Source organism: Triturus cristatus, chromosome 12, assembly GCF_964204655.1.
Source record: "Triturus cristatus chromosome 12, aTriCri1.1, whole genome shotgun sequence".
Taxonomy (NCBI): domain Eukaryota; kingdom Metazoa; phylum Chordata; class Amphibia; order Caudata; family Salamandridae; genus Triturus; species Triturus cristatus.
The window spans coordinates 130029484-130043760 of NC_140595.1; positions in this window are offsets into that span (position 1 = coordinate 130029484).

Here is a 14277-nt window from a genome sequence, read left to right on the forward strand (position 1 = left end):
TCTTATCTCCAGCCAGATATGGCTTCTTGGATGCCGGCGTTACCCGGCACCGTTTTGGGCTACAGAACCCCTCCCTCAGTTACAGATCAATTTATGATTGTTCTGATATATGGTGCCAGGATGCTATGAACGTTTAAAAATGGAATAGGTCTCGCCTTTTATTAACTTAAAGCCATTTGTTTTGCTATACAATACCATTAGCAAAGCAAATGGCTTTAACTTAATTCAAAGGCGAGACCTATTGCATTTTCAATGCTTGTTTGATTGAGGCCTTGGGTTTTGTGATCGTAAAAAACTCAAACTTTGTGTCTCGCTGGCTTTGCTACTTCAAAACCCTTTAATACAGTGGGCTGTAATTGCTTACCTGAGCAAAAGAGATTGTCATACTTAAAGGACCTCCAGCAGGTGGCAGTGTTATTCCGTGTAATTCTGGCGCACTCACATCTGCCCGGGCTGCCCCCACATGCTGGGCAGGGAATTTGCTGAAGCTCTGAGCACAGCACATTTCCTCCTACCCCTGGCTGGGTCCGGCGTTCCAGCGTACACAGCCTCTGCACGCTGCAGCCTGGCCAGCGTTTATAAATAAACTCGGATCAGTAAATGTCAGCGCTGACTGAGGAGGGAAACGACGAATAAATCCGGCAATTTTTAGTCATGTCACAACCAGCTGCCGTCCAGATCATTACAGAACAAACCGTGCGTGTAAATGGCGGGAATAAACCAACGGCACTTGCTTCTGGTATGAGAAACGACAAAATGAGACCTCACACCGAAAACTGTCTGGGACCCGGACAGCTTTAGGTCACACTCACTCTAGTGTCACCAACGACCTTCAAAATGCCAGGGTCATGTACAATTCTTCCCCGGCTAAACCTCCCTCATTTGAACTTTGAACTGCTGCTCTATTCATTCCCTGGCGAAAATTCTGTTTGACTTTTTGAAAATGTTTCCGGATCAACTTGCTGCCACGTGTTTTTTTGAAATGTGGCAGTGGTAGAAATGTGCCCTCTGTAATGCTTGCTTGTGTAATAGTGTTTTTTTTGTTGCAGTTTTATAGCGCAAACCCGACCTGAAGGTATTGGAGCGCTTTACATGAGCGCCAGTTACTACACAAGGGCAGATTCTGTTTTTTGTTAGGCACGGGGAGATCGAGAGACTGATTTACAAGCCTCTTGCGACTATTTTGCGCTGCCGTTGCGTCACTTTTGTGACACAACGGTGGTGTAAACAATGCGACCAATTTACAATGTGACACATCTAGGGAGCTGCGTCACATTGTAAATCCCTGCGTCACATTATACCTGCATCAGGTATAATGTATGCAAGGTGGGCGTTGCCACGCAGGAAAACCTTGTAAAAGTGACGCAGTGAAATCTACAAGATTTCACTGCGCCACTTCTAGGACGCCACTGCACCAAAACCTTACGCCTGCTTGAAGCAGGCCTAATGAGTGACGCAGTACAATAAGTATAGCCTAACACATGCATTGCTGGAGTTGCGTCGTGCTTGCAACACGACTCCAGCGATGTGTGACTTTTAGGCCAACAGATGTGTCAGAATTTCTGATGCGTCTGTCAATCCTTGCGCCATGGTGAGTAGTATTGTAAATACAGCACATCCTTGGTGGCGCAAGGGTATCGCAGGCTGGCGCAGGGAAACTGACGCATCTCTAATGATGCGTCAGTTTCTTGTAAATCTGCCTCCAAGTGATTTGCCCAGAATCACAGGATGTTGAGCCGAGTCGACATTCCCCAGCCCCAAAGTGGGCAGCTCTGGCCGTTACGCCACATCCTCTGCAACTGCACCGAATGGAAACTATTTCTAACAGGGATCCTGCATTTCCCTCCATGTTTGTGTCCAGGCGGTGAAAGTGAGGGGGGGAAGGTACACTAGATGTAAGAATACATTTGTGATATGCACCAATGAGCAGATATGTGCAAATGGTACGGAACACATTAATTAACACTCATGCATAATGAGCGGTGGGGGTGCAAGTTGTGGGTCTTGTGTGCAGCATGCCGATTCACAAAGAGTCGCAAGAGATTCAAGTGAAATACACACATCGACTTCTGCCATCTTGGTAAAAGTGCTCTTCAGTGAACGAGAACAGCTTGCAATCTTCTAGTGTGAGCCTTGAGTCCTCTTTTCCTGCTTTATGACGCTGTACTCTTGAAAGCAGCAACACACAAATATTTTTTTTACATCTTTCACATATGGTAAAGATTGTGGGCCTCATTTATGAGAAGTGGCGCATTGCTGCGTGAAAGCACTCCTTGCGACACCGAGGATGCATCATATTTACTGTATGATGCATCATGTCACAAGGAGTTACAGATATGTCAGTATTATTGACTTATCTGTTGGCACATTACTGGAGTTGTTTCGGAAGGGCCCCATGAAAGGGCCTGCATCACCCTTACGCCTGCCCTTACGCAGGCGTAAGATTTTGACGCATTGGTGTCCTAGAAGTGGCGCAGCAAAATCGCATAGATTTCACGGTACCACTCCTACGACCCTTTCTTGCGGGGGAACGCCCACCGTGCATACAATATACCTGATGCAGGTATAATGTAGCGCAGGGGTTTACGAAGTGACGCATCTGCCTAAATGCGTCACTTCGTAAATATGGCACAACATGGCGTATTATTTACGCCGCTGCCTCGTCACAAAAAGTGACACAACGACTGCCCAAAAGTGACACAGGGGCTCATAAATAAGCCCCTGTCATTTCACCAGTGGTGTAGCAGTGGTGCAAAGTGCCCTAATTCAAGTAAGGTAACCTACCTCCCTTTCCCATGGTTGGGTAGTAAAATACAGCCCTCGGCTCTGGCGCTGCTGCACCTGCTGCACAACTGATAGCAATGCCTGTGTATTTATTGCTTGTGAACTTGATAGAATTGGCCTGGTGAAGATATCTTTGCGGGGTCTGACCTCCATGGGTTATAAGAAGTCAATTTATAATGAAGCAGTCATGCCTGATCCTTGCATGTGCATTGGAAATTAGCAAACCCTACCTATCCAGCTGTTCTAGTCATTTTAGTAGATCAGTCAGAGTGGGTCGATTTAAATGGATTGGAGCAGTCAGTGAAAGTGCACAATTGTACTTTCCAGTTGTTATGCAAACGTGAACTTTTTTGGCGTGAGTCTTTGCCAGCTTTTAATACATCTAGATATTAGAAAATCATTTTTCTTTAAAATTCTAAAAACACTAAGGAAGTGGTTTAAAGTTTGGCAGATGGCCACTGTCCTTCAGGTGATAGAGGACATTCGGTCCACCATCCTGATGGACTAACAACCCGCCAGATTTAGAGATCACTACCGGCCCAGCGGGGGTCAGGTCCAGCCAGCGCTTGAATTGGAAAAATAGAGGTGCAGGTACCCTGTACCAGAAAACCTGCTTGTTTCTGAGAAGTGCCTGCACACTCCAATTAAACGTATTACGTCACTTTTGAGTAGTGCAGATACTCTACGTCTCAAAATGAAATGGTGCCGGTACTCAGTACCGGACAGTATTGGGCCAATTTATAGCACTGGGCCCAGCAGGAAGAGGCCCAGCGGGATCAGGTCCAGCCAATGCTTGAAATGGAAAAATAGAAGTGCAGGTACCTTGTACCAGAGAACCTGCTTGTTTCTGAGACCAGGCCCAGCAGACCAGGCCTAGCGGTGATCAGGCACAGCGAGACCAGGCCCAGCGGTGATCAGGCCCAGCAGACCAGGCCTAGCGGTGATCAGGCCCAGCGAGACCAGGCCCAGCGGTGATCAGGTCCAGCGAGACCAGTCCCAGCGGTGATCAGGTCCAGCGAGACCAGTCCCAGTGGTGATCAGGCCCAGCGAGATCAGGCCCAGCGGTGATCAGGCCCAGCGAGACCAGGCCCAGCGGTGATCTGGCCCAGCGAGACCAGGCCCAGCGGTGATCTGGCCTAGTGAGACCAGGCCCAGCGAGACCAGGCCCAGCGAGACCAGGCCCAGCGAGACTAGGCCCAGCGGTGATCAGGCCCAGCCAGACCAGGCCCAGTGGTGATCTGGCCTAGCGAGACCAGGCCCAGCGGTGATCAGGCCCAGCGAGACCAGGCCCAGAGAGACCAGGCCCAGTGGTGATCAGGCCCAGCGGTGATCTCTCTTCCTTCAGAGGAACCACCATCACAGTGGCTCCTCTGAACCACTGCAAGTTTGATGCACAGCCACTGTCTTTCAGACAACTGTACACCAATCGTTTTTGTTTTTCAAAAAACAAACTCCCAAAGTAATAGTTTGCTTTTGAAATACAAACACCTAATGACCCCCCCACATTCTGGTAGTTTTCTCCCAGAATGTGGGGAGTCATTTTCTTTTTTGTCTATCCAGTATGTCTGGGTTTTTCCTGGCGGGGCAAACAGAAAAAATATCGAACCTTACTACAATGGACCCTACTCCATTGGCCCGTCTGAGTACAATTTTCGAGGGCAGTCAAAGGGGGCGCTGCAGCCGGATAGATGATGGCCCGCCCATCTTTAAATAGAGATCTTGGACCGAGGGTATGGAGACAGGGTTCTCCACAACGTCTGTGAGGGTTTACCCTGTCTGCTAAACTTTAAATCAATAAGAAAAGGGGAGGAAGACCCAATAACCCCTTGAGAGCTTGTGCCTGTGACTGCAACGTGGGGACACAGCGTCCTACATCGCATTCATGGGTCCACATTGAGGTGGTTATTTGAGAAGTAATTCACAAAGCCCTGGCTCTCTCCAACTAGTCTCACAATTTTTCCTTCTCTAATACCACACTTATCATAATAATTAAGCTCGCTCCTTTGTCCAGCCAGTGGAAAAACATTTTCAGGGGTTCTCTACATTAACTGTTTCCTACTTAGCCCTGAGCCTGGTCTCTCATATTCATCCAACAGGAGACGGAAATGTCTATGCACATTCTACTACTTTTCTTTAGATCAATCAACATTGGGACAAACCCTACACTATAGTGACATGTTCTCCAGGAATATTCCTTGTATTTAGAGTGGATTACACGTTTCTGTCTCAATGAATCGATGTATGGAAATATGTACAACTAACATGCTGGACAGATATGTGTTTCTTGTTGTTCACAGAACCCCTTGCTACCTCTTACTTCAACACAGATCAATTGATCCCAATTACATTGCTGGTACTTCTCTTTTTTCATTCATTGTTGTCTTCTCTGCATTAATCCCTAAAATCAGACATTGGATTGATAACTGTGAATTTTGTTCAGGGCGTTATAGATCTCTAAACGCATGCTTATTTATTTACAGTATTTTCTTGTGTAAATGATCCCCTTGCTGTCCATTTGCTTTAATTTTAACTATAAAGCAGGCCCTTAGTTTTGTCTTTACGAATCATGGTGCTTCAGAAAAACTTTCTTTGAGAAAAAGAAATGGTTTAGTTACTCTCATTAAAAATCGACTGAACTGGCCTATAGTGTTACCTCTGGCCTACTGTGGTGTGCTGTTGTACTGTTTTGTGTTATGTAACTTGCAAAAAGCTCTTGTTATTATTTCCAGGGGACCTCTGTGTACTCCCTGAGCCCCCGTTAGGTACCAAAAGCATGGTAAAGAAAAGATATATCAGCCACACCCAGTGCTCAATTTGTAAAAATAATTAAGTGCCAGGGCTCTCGCCAGGAGGCCACTGCAGCTTGCACCACACATTGCCTCTGCCAGCCCTGCCAATGAATATAACAGCACAACTACTAACCATCACACTCCTACAAGTGTGACAATTTGGACTAATTCAGGCCACTAAAGTTATAAGAACGGCTTGAGCAGCAGCTAATAGTCATGTTTAATGTATATTGAATTAATAACTACCTGTTGTTGTGGTAATCTATAAATTAGCCAGACAGCGCCACCTTGCGGCAGACTGTCACAAGCGCCGGTGTTGACAATTAAATGCCGGTGCTGAGCACCTAAAAGCACCAGGTCAAATTAAGCACTGGCGCTACCTTGAGTGAGAGCAAGTCAGCTGGATGCTCTGCAAAAGGTGTGGGGGCGCAGGGGATTCCTACACTGAAGAAAGAAAAAATTGAAAAAATGGGAACCAAACATTGCATTTCTCAGAGAATTTTGAAATATGCCACTGAGTTTGTATGCAGATCTGAAGGTGAACTAATGAACTATTTAATTTTTTCAGCATCTGCCTCTGCACCCAGGCCTCCAGCAGCGAATCCTGCAAGTGAGAAAACTGTACCAGACACAAATCACATGCTGCACAGCTGGTAAACATATTTGTGCAATAGGAGAAATTGTGTCCAACTGCTGCACTCTGACCCACCCAATAATTGCAAACGAAAACCATGTACCAGCTGAAAAAACACCTGTTCAACTTGGTGCCATGTGTTTTTTTGGAATGTTGCAGTGGTAGAAATGTGCCCTCTGCAATGCTTGCTTGTGTAATAGTGTTTTTTTTGTTGCAGTTTTATAGCGCAAACTCGACCTGAAGGTATTGGAGCGCTTTACATGAGCGCCAGTTACTACACAAGGACAGATTCTGTTTTTTGTTAGGCACAGGAAGATCGAGAGACTGATTTACAAGCCTCTTGCGATTCTTTTGCGCTGCCGTTGCGTCACTTTTGTGACACAGCGGAGGTGTAAACAACGCGACCAATTTACAACGTGACACATCTAGGGAGATGCGTCACATTGTAAATCCCTGCGTCACATTATACCTGCATCAGGTATAATGTATGCAAGGTGGGCGTTGCCACGCAGGAAAGCCTCATAAAAGTGATGCAGTGAAATCTACAAGATTTCACTGCGCCACTTCTAGGACGCCACTGCACCAAAACCTTACGCCTGCTTGAAGCAGGCATAATGAGTGACGCAGTACAATAAGTATAGCCTAACACATGCATTTCTGGAGTTGCGTCGTGCTTGCAACATGACTCCAGCAATGCGTGACTTTTGGGCCTACAGATGCGTCAGAATTTCTGATGCATCTGTCAATCCTTGCGTCCATGGTGGCGCAAGGGTATAGCAGGCTGGCGCAGGGAAACTGACACATCTCTACAGATGCATCAGTTTCTTGTAAATCTGCCTCCAAGTGATTTGCCCAGAATCACAGGATGTTGAGCCGAGTCGACGTTCCCCAACCCCAAAGTGGGCAGCTCTGGTCGTTACGCCACATCCTCTGCAACTGCAGCAAGTGGAAACTATTTCTAACAGGGATCCTGCATTTTCCTCCATGTTTGTGTCCAGGCGGTGAAAGTGAGGGGGGGAAGGTACACTAGATGTAAGAATACATTTGTTATATGCACCAATGAGCAGATATGTGCAAATGGTACGGAACACATTAATTAACACTTATGCATAATGAGCGGTGGGGGTGCAAGTTGTGGGTCTTGTGTGCAGCATGCCGATTCACAAAGAGTCGCAAGAGATTCAAGTGAAATACACACATCGACTTCTGCCATCTTGGTAAAAGTGCTCTTCAGTGAACGAGAACAGCTTGCAATCTTCTAGTGTGAGCCTTGAGTCCTCTTTTCCTGCTTTATGACGCTGTACTCTTGAAAGCAGCAACACACAATTATTTTTTTTTACATCTTTCACATATGGTAAAGATTGTGGGCCTCATTTATGAGAAGTGGCGCATTGCTGCGTGAAAGCACTCCTTGCGACACCGAGGATGCATCATATTTACTGTATGATGCATCATGTCGCAAGGAGTTACAGATATGTCAGTATTATTGACTTATCTGTTGGCACATTACTGGAGTTGTTTCGGAAGGGCCCCATGAAAGGGCCTGCATCACCCTTACGCCTGCCCTTACGCAGGCGTAAGATTTTGACGCATTGGCGTCCTAGAAGTGGCGCAGCAAAATCGCATAGATTTCACGGTACCACTCCTACGACCCTTTCTTGCGGGGGGAACGCCCACCCTGCATACAATATACCTGATGCAGGTATAATGTAGCGCAGGGGTTTACGAAGTGACGCATCTGCCTAAATGCGTCACTTCGTAAATATGGCACAACATGGCGTATTATTTACGCCGCTGCCTCGTCACAAAAAGTGACACAACGACTGCCCAAAAGTGACACAGGGGCTCATAAATAAGCCCCTGTCATTTCACCAGTGGTGTAGCAGTGGTGCAAAGTGCCCTAATTCAAGTAAGGTAACCTACCTCCCTTTCCCATGGTTGGGTAGTAAAATACAGCCCTCGGCCCTGGCGCTGCTGCACCTGCTGCACAACTGATAGCAATGCCTGTGTATTTATTGCTTGTGAACTTGATAGAATTGGCCTGGGGAAGATATCTTTGCGGGGTCTGACCTCCATGGGTTATAAGAAATCAATTTATTATGAAGGAGTCATGCCTGATCCTTGCATATGCAATGGAAATGAGCAAACCCTACCTATCCAGCTGTTCTAGTCATTTTAGTAGATCAGTCAGAGTGGGTCGATTAAATGGATTGGAGCAGTCGGTGAAAGTGCACAATTGTACTTTCCAGTTGTTATGCAAACGTGAACTTTTTTGGCGTGAGTCTTTGCCAGCTTTTAATACATCTAGATATTAGAAAATCATTTTTCTTTACAATTCTAAAAACACTAGGGAAGTGGTTTAAAGTTTGGCAGATGGCCACTGTCCTTCAGGTGATAGAGGACATTCCGTCCACCATCCTGATGGACTAACAACCCGCCAGATTTAGAGATCTCTACCGGCCCAGCGGGGGTCAGGTCCAGCCAGTGCTTGAATTGGAAAAATAGAGGTGCATTTACCCTGTACCAGACAACCTGCTTGTTTCTGAGAAGTGCCTGTACACTCCAATTAAACGTATTACGTCACTCTTGAGAAGTGCAGATACTCTACATCTCAAAATGAAATAGTGCCGGTACTCGGTACCAGACCGTATCGGTCCATTTAAAGCACTGGGCCCAGCGGGATAAGTCCCAGCGGGATCAGGTCCAGCCAATGCTTGAAATGGAAAAATAGAAGTGCAGGTACCTTGTACTAGAGAACCTGCTTGTTTCTGAGACCAGGCCCAGCAGAACAGGCCTAGCGGTGATCAGTCCCAGCGAGACAAGGCCCAGCGGTGATCAGGCCCAGCCAGACCAGGCCCAGTGGTGATCTGGCCTAGCGAGACCAGGCCCAGCGGTGATCAGGCCCAGCGAGACCAGGCCCAGCTAGACCAGGCCCAGCAGTGATCAGGCCAAGCCAGACCAGGCCCAGCCAGACCAGACCCAGCGAGACCAGGCCCAGTGGTGATCAGGCCCAGCGGTGATCTCTCTTCCTTCAGAGGAACCACCATCACAGTGGCTCCTCTGAACCACTGCAAGTTTGATGCACAGCCACTGTCTTTCAGACAACTGTGCACCAATCGTTTTTGTTTTTCAAAAAACAAACTCCCAAAGTGATAGTTTGCTTTTGAAATACAAACACCTAATGACCCCCCCTCATTCTGGTAGTTTTCTCCCAGAATGTGGGGGGTCATTTTCTTTTTTGTCTATCCAGTATGTGTGGGTTTTTCCTGGTGGGGCAAACAGAAAAATATTGATGCTTACTACAATGGAACCTAGTCCATTGGCCCGTCTGAGCACAATTTTCGAGGGCAGAATCAAATGGGGCGCTGCAGCCAGATCGATGATGGCCTACTTAGTCCTGATCCTGGTCTCTCATATTCATCCAACAGGAGACGGAAATGTCAACGCACATTCTACTACTTTTCTTTAGATCAATCAACATTGGGACATACCCTACACTACAGTGACATGTTCTCCAGGAATGTTCCTTGTATTTAGAGTGGATTACACGTTTCTGTCTCAATTAATCGATGTATGGAAATATGTACAACTAACATGCTGGACAGATATGTGTTTCTTGTTGTTCACAGAACCCCTTGCTACCTCTTACTGCAACACAGATCAATTGATCCCAATTACATTGCTGGTACTTCTCTTTTTTCGTTCATTGTTCTCTTCTCTGCATTAATCCCTAAAATCAGACATTGGATTGATAACTGTGAATTTTGTTCAGGGCGTTATAGATCTCTAAACGCATGCTTATTTATTTACAGTATTTTCTTGTGTAAATGATCTCCTTGCCGTCCATTTGCTTTAATTTTAACTATAAAGCAGGCCCTTAGTTTTGTCTTTACGAATCATGGTGCTTCAGAATAACTTTCTTTGAGAAAAAGAAATGGTTTAGTTACTCTCATTAAAAATCGACTGAACTGGCCTATAGTGTTACCTCTGGCCTACTGTGGTGTGCTGTTGTACTGTTTTGTGTTATGTAACTTGCAAAAAGCTCTTGTTATTATTTCTAGGGGACCTCTGTGTACTCCCTGAGCCCCCGTTAGGTACCAAAAGCATGGTAAAGAAAAAATATATCAGCGCCACCAAGTGCTCAATTCATAAAAAAAATTAAGTGCCAGGGCTCTCGCCAGGAGGCCACTGCAGCTTGCATCACACCTTGTCTCTGCCAGCCCTGCCAATGAATATAACAGCACAACTACTAACCATCACACTCCTACAAGTATCACAATTTGGACTAATTCAGGCCACCAAAGTTATAAGAACGGCTTGAGCAGCAGCTAATAGTCATGTTTAATGTATATTGAATTAATAACTACCTGTTGCTGTGGTAATCTATAAATTAGCCAGACAGCGCCACCTTGCGGCAGACTGTCACAAGCGCCGGTGTTGACAATTAAATGCCGGTGGTGAGCACCGAAAAGCACCGGCTCAAATTAAGCACTGGCACTACCTTGAGTGAGAGCAAGTCATCTGGATGCTCTGCAAAAGGTGTGGGGGCGCAGGGGATTCCTACACCGAAGAAAGAAAAAAATGAAAAAATGGGAACCAAACATTGCATTTCTCAGCGAATTTTGAAATATGCCACTGAGTTTGTATGCAGATCTGAAGGTGAACTAATGAACTATTGTATTTTTTCAGCATCTGCCTCTGCACCCAGGCCTCCAGCAGCGAATCCTGCAAGTGAAAAAACTGTACCAGACACAAATCACATGCTGCACAGCTGGTAAACATATTTGTGCAATAGGAGAAATTGTGTCCAACTGCTGCACTCTGACCCACCCAATAATTGCAAACGAAAACCATGTACCAGCTGAAAAAACACCTGTTTTAAATACTTTGTCAAGGCAGAATGGCCACCGCTGTTCCTCCAACAGCCATTGACCTATTCATCTTTCTGAGCCAAAAACTATAAAGCATCAGAGGATTTTTTTTTATGCTTTGACTATGCTATCATAGAACAGGGGACTTCACAAATTACTTTCAATTGTTGATCAAATATATTTGGGTGCAGTAATTATAGTTCAGAGCTCTGCTAAACTATACAGGGGGTTGCAATGACAGAATGCTAGAAGGGTCAGCTTGAAAAGGGTTCTTTCTGTTCAAAGACATATTATTGCTGTCCTTAAAGGGCCAGCCTTGCAGGCAACATAAAAAATGTAACAACAAAGAGGTCCAAGCTGCTTGGCTACTATCCCTCTGATTGCACCTTGGTTCTACCTCTGCTTTTCCCTGGGGTAAGTGTCCCTCTAATGTGCCCCTTGGGGTGAATCGAGGGGTTCGGGGATACAGAGGGCCTAATTTAGATCTTGGTGGAGGGTAATATTCCGTCAGAAACGTGACGGAGATCCTGTCCACCGTATTACGATCCCATTATATCTTATGGAGAGCCAAATACGACAGACAGGATATCCGTCACTTTTTTGACGGATTATTCCATCCACCGAGATCTAAATAAGGCCCATAGTCTGGTTGTGGAGTCTGTCTTGGATTTGATAGACCCAGGCTCCAGCAATACAGGAAAAACAGAAGGAATATTTCAGGAGTTAAATGACTAGTAGTTATGTAAGTAGTCTGTGTTTTTTGTGGTCTGTTTGTTCAAGGTTCACACAGCATATACATACTCACAAGCACAACATCAAATGTCTTTGTTTTGAGAGGATAGAACAGCAGCTATAAATAAATATCTGATCACTACATATTGCTAATGATTTTTATGTCTTGATGAAGACAGAGTATATTCTGTCTCTTGTGAGACCATTTATTATCTTACAAGGGTTTTAGAGGCTGCCCATTGCTTACCAATCATTGGCTTCATTGTCACTCTTATTTCCTTGCTTCTTATTGGTCAGTTTCTGTAGGCTTTCCTCCTTTTCGTGTATTTGTCTTTCCCTTGGAGGGTGGACACATTACTTGTGTCTTTTCAGCCCTTCCTGACCACAATATGTTGTCCATGTGCTTGCCACTACACCTCACGGTCACCCACCATTGTCAGTCTGCTTGCCTACAACCACTCCCTCCCACCCTACATTGTCCCTCTGAGTGCCCTCAGCTCCTTCTGCACACCCACTGTTGTCCGCCTGCTCCTCCACCCGTGTCCTTTCCACCATCTGTGTTTAGGTTTAGGTTTAGGGATTTATAGAGTGCGCAGCTGCCCTTAGGCATCCCAGCGCTGTATGAGACATGACAGGGGAATTCCAGCAGGTAAGTTCTAGAGAAACAGCCATGTTTCCAATTTTTTTTTAAAGGTCATTTCATTCTCGATCATTCATAACTCTGGGTCCATGCTGTTCCATATTTTAGGTATCAGGTGTTTGAATGACCTCCTGCCCCATCTCGATCGTTTAATTCTGGTGGTGTTCATCAGAAAGTTTGATCCTGATCTGAGATGTCGACGGGGTAAGTACTGCGAGGCCAGTTCTCGTACCTGCGAGGGGCCTTTCCCGTGCATGGCTCTATGAGCCAGACAGAGGGACTTGAATTTGATCCTGGCTAGGACCGGAAGCCAGTGTAGTTCCTTAAGGGAAGCTCTAACTGACTGATGCCTTGGTATTTTCAGAAGCAGTCAGGCTGCTGCGTTCTGTACCACCTGTAGTCTGTCTGTGACACATCTGGGGGAACCCAAGAATAAGGAGTTGCCGTAGTCAAGCCTGGACACCACCAAGGCCTGAACCACTGTCTTCCTTGAGTCTTCAGGAAGAAGGGTCAGAATTTTCCTGCTCATTCGGAGCATCCCGAAGCAGGTGCTCGCCAGTTTTTTTGCTTGGGTCTCCATCATAAGATTCTGGTCCAGCCACATCCCAAGATTTTTTATGGAGTTTTTTGGGGGAGGCGGGGTACCCCATTTAGCTGGCCAGGTGATCTCAGAGCGCGGGCTGAAGTTGCTGCCTAGGACCATACGCTCGGTTTTGTCCCCATTCAGCTTGAGGCTGCAATTGGCCATCCAGGCTCCAATTTTTTCAAGGCAGGGGGCTAATTGTCTATGGTCTGAGTTGAGGGAGTCTGAAATCGAGACCACTAGTTGTGTGTCATCAGCTTATGACACAATGGAGAGGCCGAATTCCTGTACTAAGTGGGCAAGTGGGCCTAGGTATATATTAAAAAGGGTCGGACTTAGGGAGGATCCCTGAGGGACCCTCCCATGGGGTTGAAAAGGAGTCTGAGAAGATTCCGGCTTCCATGCATTGGAAAGATCTACCATCCAGGAAAGAGGCCAGCCATTTGATGGCTGTACCTCTGATTCCAATCCCCTTCTTTCTGTTGATCAGGACGGCGTGGTCTACTGTATCGAAAGCCGCGCTGAGATCCAGAAGCACGATTGCTGCAGCTCTTCCCTCGTCTAGAATGCTTTTTAGTTTTTCAGTGACAACAAGTAAGGCTGACTCGGTACTGTGTTTTGGTCGAAATCTTATTTGTGTCGGGTGTATAATACCGTTGTCTTCTAGGAATTTCGAGATAGTGTGATTCACATGTTTTTCGGCTATTTTGCCCAGGATGGGAAGTAATGAGATCGGATGGTAGTTTGCCAAACACGCTGGGTCAAGTTGGGGTTTTTTCAACAGAGGTTTTACAATGGCATGCTTCCACTCTTAAAGTACTGTACCACTTTCCAGGAATAGGGAAATGAGGTGATGGAGTTGGGTTAGGACACTTTTCCCACCTTGAGAGAGAATATGAGGCGGAGCCGGGTCTAGAGGGGACCCTGATTTGATGTTCTGTAGCAGAGATCCAACCTCTTCCTCACTTAGTTCGGGGAAGCAGAGTAGGGGTGGGTGAAGGTGGTGACTGTTCTGTAATCCTGGGAGGATCTGGGGAGATGTTGGGGGCTACGGTGACTAATGGTGCAATACTGATATTAGGGTGGAGAGAGTTATAAATGTTTTCTACCTTGCTCTTGAAGAACGAGGCTAGCTCATTGCATCTCTCTTTTGAGCATTGGGAGACAGTTGTGCTTGTCGATTGTAGAGAGGGATTATACAATTTTAAAAAGCTCCTTTGAAGAGTTGGAGGTCTTTTCGATTT